At 38.3% G+C, this 7,923-nt stretch overlaps 1 pseudogene; it reads right to left on the bottom strand.

Moving 5' to 3' along the window:
- Positions 1-393: 393 nt before the first annotated feature.
- Positions 394-4,365, bottom strand: LOC113903978 (annotated as a pseudogene).
- Between the last annotated feature and the right edge of the window lie 3,558 nt (positions 4,366-7,923).

Below are 7,923 nucleotides of genomic sequence, written 5' to 3'. Positions count from 1 at the left end.
TTCTCCAGAGGATATTCCCCACCCAGGGAATTGAACACAAGTCTCTGGCATTGCAGGCGGATTCTTTACCATCTGAGCCTCCAGGGAAGCCTACTATTAAGAGACATTTCTAAGTATAAAGACAGGTCAATTTAAACAGTATCAGAGATACTTGCTTGACTCTATCGTAGAATCTATAGACAATACATTAGAATATGTAATTAATCCATACACCTTTTCTAAAGGAATACCCAAGACAGAAGTAGCAATAAAGTTATAAATGACAATCATAAATCAGATGAAATATTTTAGATGAAGTTTACCTCTCTTGAAGAAATGGGGACTGGGAAACCGGTCAGGATGGAAATACAATGTGCTTTTAACTTTGCATAAAAAATAATGTTCAGTTCCATGTTGCTGAACATAGCTCTGTTTTTGCCAAATAAATCCTCTACTTTAAATTACTGTCCGAATGCTTTATTAAAACTCTGCCTCTGGCCTTTGTTTTGGAATCTGTAACTTTTGTTGCTTCCCTATTAGGCTTCCCTAGTAGCTCAGACAGTAAAGCATCTACTTGCAATACGGGAACCCAGGTTCAAACCCTGGGTCAGGATGGTCCCCTGGAGAAGGAAACGGCAACCCACTGCGGTATTCTTGTCTGGAGAATTCCATGGACAGAGGAGCCTGGTGGGCTAGTCCACGGGGTCATAAAGAGTCGGACACGACTGAGCGCCTAACTCAGTCTTTTGTTGTCGCCTCCTGATCGCTGTCCTCTGAAGATTCTACTTCTTTCCCGCCGTCGCCTGACACCTCAGTTGCCCTTGGAAGTTGCGCTATCCTTCCCCTGGTCCTTCTTGCTCTGACTGCTCCATAGCCACAGAAAACTGCCAGCGCCGTGAATCACGCCACTCTTCCTGTACTTTGTTACTGCTGCAGTAGGGATGTCAAAGCAAACACCCTGCTTTCCTTTGAGAAGGACCATTCCCTTCACTTTGGAATCAGTATCCTCACCCAGAAGCTCTTCAAGTTCTTTCCAAGCAGAACTAATGTTTGGCATTTCAATCGCGCACTGCCGATCATGGTCACAAAGCCTGCATTTGAGTTGTTCACGGAGCGCTGGTCTACCGACGTGGCACCGGAGAAGTGGGTCAGGGCTGTTGCAGGGGGCTTCCAAGGTTCCCTGCTCCCCAGTCAGGTTCTCGGCTGACTGCTCGAAGTGACCAATAGCAGCGGGAGGCACGGAGTCCAAGAGCCTGATGGCATCTTCGCCAGAAGCTTTTATTATCTCTGTTTCAGAACGAACACCTATTCGCTTAAATGTAATTCCCACTTTTTGCTCCACTTGGGCTAACTGGTATTCTTCTTTGTGCTGGGAAAAGCAGATGCAAATCCCGGTCATTCCAACTCTACGTGTTCACCCAGAACGATGAACGTAGGGACTCTGCATCCTTTGGCAGAGAACTTTGAACAATCAGGTGAACCTCAGGGATGTCTAACCCACGTGCAGCAACATTGGTTGGAACCCAAACTCCAAAATCACCATTTCTAAAACCTTTCCTGGTGATTTGCCTTTGCTTCTGTGGATTGTCTCTGTGTAATGACTGGGCATCGTACCTTATGGCCACATTCTGCGACAACTCCTGGGTTTCTTTCTTCATTTCACAAAATACGATAGTGGGCCCTTGAAAACCACTATCTCCAATAACTGCTGCCTTCCGAGTCCGGTGGCACTTGATAGCCAGATGCTCTACAGTTATTGCCATTTTCTGCATCTATTTACCAATCAGGTCCATTTGTTCATATGCAGATTTCATGTATTTCTTAGCAACATTACACAACCAATGGAAGCAAGTTGCAGAAAAAAAGTAATGTTTTAGGTTGTCTTCTGAATCATTCTTGCATGCCATGGATAAAATCTCTTCCACTTGATCAGCAAAGCCCTTGTCCAACATTTGGTCAACCAATCCAGGACAACATGCTTAAGTTTGGTGAGATCTAGCTTGCCATTCTGCAGGTGGTCTTTTTCTTAAGTTAATTTATTTTTTAATTGAAGGATACTTGCTTTAAAGGATTTTGTTGCTTTCTTTCAAACATCAACATGAATCAGCCGTAAGTATACATATGTCCCTCCCTCTTGAAACTCCCTCCTATCTCCCTCCCCATCCCACCCCTCTAGGTTGATGCAGAGCCCCTGTTTGAATTTCCTGAGACATATAGCAAATCCCCATTGGCTATCTATTTTACATATGGTAATGGCAGTTTCTGTGATACTCTCTCCATACATCTCACCCTCTCCACCTCTCTCCCCATGTCCATAAGTCTGTTCTCTCTGTCTGTTTCTCCATTGGTGCCCTGCAAATAAATTAATCAATACCATCTTTCTAGATTCCATATATATGCATTAGTATATGATATTTATCTTTCTCTTTCTGACTTACTTCATTCTGTATAACAGGCTGTAGATTTATCCACATCATTAGAACTGACTCAAATGTGTTCCTTTTTAATGCTAAGTAATATTTCATTGTGTGTATGTACAACTTCAGTATCCATTCATCTGTCAGCGGACATCTAGGTTGTTTCTATGTTCTAGCTGTTGTAATAGTGCTGAATAAGACCAGAAACTGTAAAACTCTTAGAGGAAAACATAGGCAGAACACTGAATGACATAAAGCAAGATCCTCTATGACCCACCTCCTAGAATAATGGAAGTAAAAAAATTAAACAACTGGGACCTAATTAAGCTTAAACACTTTTGCATAGCAAAGGAAACTATAAACAAGGTGAAAAGACAACCCTCAGAATGGGAGAAAGTAATAGCAAATGAAAAAAACTTACAAAGGATTAATTTCCAAAATATACAAGCAGTTCATACAATTCAATACTAGAAAAACAAACAACTCAATCAAAAAGTGGGAAAAAGACCTAAACAGACATTTCTCCAAAGAAGACGTACAGATGGCTAACAAACACTTGAAAAGATGCTCAACATTGCTCATTATTAGAAAAATGAAAATTAAAACTACAATGAGATATCACCTCACACTGGCCAGAATGACTATCATCAAAAAGTCTACAAACAATAAATGCTGGAGAGAGTGTAGAGGAAAGAGAACCCTCTTACACTGTTGGCAGAAATATAAATTGATATCACCACTATGGAAGACAGTATGGAGATTCCTAAAAAAAAAAGCTAGGAACAAAACCACCATATGACCCAGCAATCCCACTCCTAGGTCCACACCCTGCTGCTGCCAAGTCGCTTCAGTGGCGTCCGACTCTGTACAACCCCACAGATGGCAGCCCACCAGGCTCCCCCGACCCTGGGATTCTCCAGGCAAGAACACTGGAGTGGGTTGCCATTGCCTTCTCCGATACACCCTGAGGAAATCAAAATTGAAAAAGACACAGGCAGGTGATCTTTGATACGACCTGATGTCCCAATCAGGATATCAGTCCCCTTCCTCATGCATTCAATTTGCCCTCTATAGGATGTTCCACCATAAAAACAAGCTGTTGTCAGCTTTTTTGTGATGTCGCTAAAGTCCCTGCTTACTTGACTTGCCAACTCCCTGTGGGTTCAAGAACCAGTACCTGAGGGGTACCGCCTCTCTTCCGGTCTTGCAGATCTCCCTGAAGTTTCTCAACCAAAGGGAAAGCAAAGGAGAATGTCTTTCTAGTTCCTGCCCATGCCTGTGAAATCAAATCCTTTCCACTATAGACCTGGTGAAACGTCTTTGCTTGTATGGGAAACAGGAAGGTCACTCCCTGGGCTTTGAGAAGTTTAACAGTTTCTTCAGATATGGGAAAATTAGAGAAAGCTCCTTCTTTTTTTTTGCTCCACAGTCATTTCCTGCTCTAACTCACTGTTTTCTTCACTGGTAGCTTCCTTGGATTTGGAGTCAGATCCAAAAACAGGGAACCTATTCTTGAAGCTGTGGCTTTTCTCTCCAGTTTCTTCATTTATTTCTTTTTCTTTCTTCATCTTTTTGGGCTTAGGTGCACCAACTTTTCCTCAGAAGGCTCTTCATTTTTTATAACTTTTTTGGTTTTAGGAGAAACAATTGTCTTTTCACAGGGCTTCTTCGATTTTTTTTAACTTTTGTTTTTAGGAGAAATAATGTCATCTTGAGATGGCCCTTCTTTCTTTTTGGCCTTTTATGGATTTAGGAGAATTCATTGCAACCTCAGAAGGCCCTGCTTTCTTTTTAACCTTTTTAACTTTGGGGGAAATCATTTCTTCCTTTTCTTCTGCTGCCTCTTCAATCTGATGAGATTTTGGCTTCTCTTTTTTACCTTGCCTCTCATTTGCTTTCCCAGAATCTCCACTTTTTCCATGGCTGTGTCTGACACCAAGTCCACATCACTAAGAAGTTTTCTCGGCATGACTCAGCACAAGTGTACACCAAGTGGTCTTGTCTATCGCATAGAGAGGAAGAGACACGGCCATTTTTGATTAAAAGAAGAAGACCAAGCCCATGACAATCCTAGATTTGATCCTAGAACAGAAAAGGGATGTGAATGAGACAGAGACAAAATTTGAATGAGAGTGAATTCTCGCACTGTTGCAAAAGTTCTAGGCCCCACAATAACCTGATCATCTGATCCCACAAAGGCACTGGGAGTCCCCAGGGAATCTGACTTTGAAGGACAGTGGGATTTGATTACAGAACTTCCACAGGACTAGAGGAAACAGAGATTCTTGGAGGGCACAAACAAAACTGTGTGTGTACAAGGACCCAGCAGAAAGGAGCAGTGACCCTGTAAGAGACAGAGTCAGACCTGCCTGCGAGTGTTTGAGGGTCTCCTGCAGAGGAGTGGGTCAGCAGTGGCCTGCTGCAGGGACAGGGTCACTGGCAGAAACAGTCTTGGGAGGTGAGGTTTGGCATAAGTCCTTTTGGAGGTCACTTTTAGCCAACTGCATCTATAATAGCTTCAAAAAGATTAAAATGTAGCAAAGGAGATGAAAGATCTATACATTAAAAACTATAAAACCTTGATGAAAAAATTTAAGAAGACAAAAATAAATGGAAAGATATTTCATGCTCATAAACTGAATAATTAATATTGCAAAAATTCCCATATTACTCAAAGCAATCTACAGATTCAATGAATTTCCTATAAAATTCCAAAGGCATTTTTCACATAAATAGAAAAAATAATCCTAAAATGTATATGGAGTCACAAAAAGCACTGAATATGTAAAAGGATCTTGAGCAAGAACAAAGTTGGAAGCACCATACTTCCAGATTTCAAATTATGTTAGAAACTAATAAAAAAGTATATTTCATAAAAACAGGCACATAAGCCAATGGGACAAAATAAAAGACCTGGCTAGAAACCCGCATATCTATGGACAACTAATCTTCTACAAGGGTCTCAAAAATACAATACAGTGAGAGGAAAGGATAATCTCTTCAATAGATTGTTGGGAAAATTTGATATCCACATGCAAAAGAATGAAATTGGATACACAAAACCAACCAAAATCAGATTAAAACCTAAATCTATCATCTGAAACCACAAAATTCCTAAGGGTTGGGGGGAATATGAGGAAAGGGCTCCATGACCCTGTTCCTGGCAATGACTTTTTGGATGTGACACACAAAGGCACATACAACAAAAGTAAAAATTAACAAATGGGGTTAGAGAAAAAAATAAAAATCTTTTGCATGACAAAGGCAACAATCAGCAAAATGATAAGACAGTGTATAGAATGGGAGAATATATCTGTAAACCACATGTCTAATAATTGATTTTATCCAAAATACATAAGGGACTCCAATAACTCATTAGCAAATAAACAAATAATCCAATTTAAAAAATGGAAAGAGGCCCTGAATAAATATTTCTCAGAAGAAGAGGTTAACAGGTACATTAAAATGTGTTTAATATCATTAATCATCAGGAAAATGCAAATCAAATCCACAGGACCTATTGCTTCATAACTATGAGAATGATTATTATCAAACAAAAGATAACAAGTGTTTGGCAATCACGTGTTGAAAAATAAGGAGCCTTGGTACACTGTTGGTGGGAATGTAACTGGTACAGGCTTTATGGAAAACATATGGAGCTTTCCTAAAATACTGAAAAACAGAACTACCATGTGATCAGCAAGCCCACTTCTGGACATTTATCCAAAGAAACTGAAATCAGGATACCTGTACTATCATATTCATTCCAGGACTATTCACAATTGCCAACATATGGAAACAATCTAATATCCATCAGTGAATAAATGGGTAAAGAAAATGTTATAACAGACACACATACATACACACAATGGAATATTACTCAGCCTTAAAAAATAGAAAATTCTGTGATTTGTGACAACTTGGATGGAACTGGAGGACATATGCTAAGTGAAATAAGACAGAAACAAATAAAAACTGTACCATGTCACCTATACATGGAACCTAAAAAAGTCAAACTTCTGGAAGAAGAGAGTAGAATGGTGATTACCAGGGTCTGATAAGAGGAGGAAATGAAGAGACAGTGGTTAAATGGCACAAAGTTTCAGTTGTGCCAGATAAGTAAATTCCAAAGATCTATTCTGCAGCATACTACTTACAGCTAATGATATTTTATTATAGATTTAAAATTTGCTAAGCCTGTAGATATTAAGTTCAGCCTGTAGATATTAAAAATTCCTCAGAAAACTACTAGAACTAATTTTAAAAAATGGAAGGAAAGTATCAGGATACAAGGCTAACATACAGAAATCACTTGCATTTATTTATACTAACAATGAAATATCAGTAAAGGAAAGTAAAAAAGAAATCCATTTTAAAATCACATTTAAAGAAACTAATGACCTAAATGGGGAAAGAACTTGAAAAAAAAATCATGTATATGTATAACTGAATCACTTTGCTGTACACCTAGAACTAACACATTTTATTAATAAATCAAATATAGTCCAATATAAAATAACATTTTTTTTTAATTTAAGCATTTAGTGATAAAGCTGACCAAGGAGGAGAAAGACTTATATGCTAAGAACTATAAAACACTGGTAAAGAAAACTGAAGCTGATTCAAAGAAATCAAAAGCTATCCCATGCTCTTGGATTGCAAAATTAATATTGTTATAATAGCAATGCTACCTAAAGCAATATACAAATTTCATGTGATCTATCATATTACCCAAGATATTTTTTCACAAAATTAGTACAGATAATCCTAAAATTTATATGGAACCATAAAAGTCTAGAATTGCCAAAAAAAAAAAAAACCCTGAAGAAAATAGAAAAAAAAAGATATATAACCACCCCAGACTTCAGAAAGCACTGCAAAGTTACAGTAATCAAAACAACATGGCTTTGGCATAAAGATAGACATCTGGATCAATGAGACATCTCAATCAATGGAACAGAAAACAGAGCCCAGAAATAAACCCACAAGGCTACAGTCAATTAATCTTTGACAAGGGAGGCAAGAATATATTAAAACAGTAGAAGAAAAACAGTCTCTTTAGTAAGTGGTGCTGAATCAATGAAGTTAGAACACATGTTCATGCCATACACAAAAGTAAACTCAAAATGGCTTCAAATTTTTTAAAAATACATGACACCATGAAACTTCTATAAGGAAGCATAAGAAAAACATTTGTTGACATAAATCATGCCAATGTTTTCTTAGGTCAATCTCCCAAGGCAATAGAAATAAAAGCAAAAGTAAACAAGTGGGACTTATTCAAACTTAAAAGCTTTTTCACAGCAAAGAAACCAATACAATATTGTAAAATAAATAGCCTCTAATTAAAATAAATAAATTTAAATTAAAAAAAAACATAAAATGAAATGACAGCCTATGGACTAGGAAAAAGTAACTGTAAGTGATACCATTGACAAAGGACTTAATTCCCAAAGAATGCTAACAGCATGCAACTCTAATATCAGAAAGACACTCAATCCAATCAAACCATTCAGTTCAGATCAGT

The sequence above is a fragment of the Bos indicus x Bos taurus genome, chromosome 14, assembly GCF_003369695.1.
Source record: "Bos indicus x Bos taurus breed Angus x Brahman F1 hybrid chromosome 14, Bos_hybrid_MaternalHap_v2.0, whole genome shotgun sequence".
Taxonomy (NCBI): Eukaryota; Metazoa; Chordata; class Mammalia; order Artiodactyla; family Bovidae; genus Bos; species Bos indicus x Bos taurus.
This window is presented reverse-complemented; position numbering and strand designations above follow the sequence as displayed.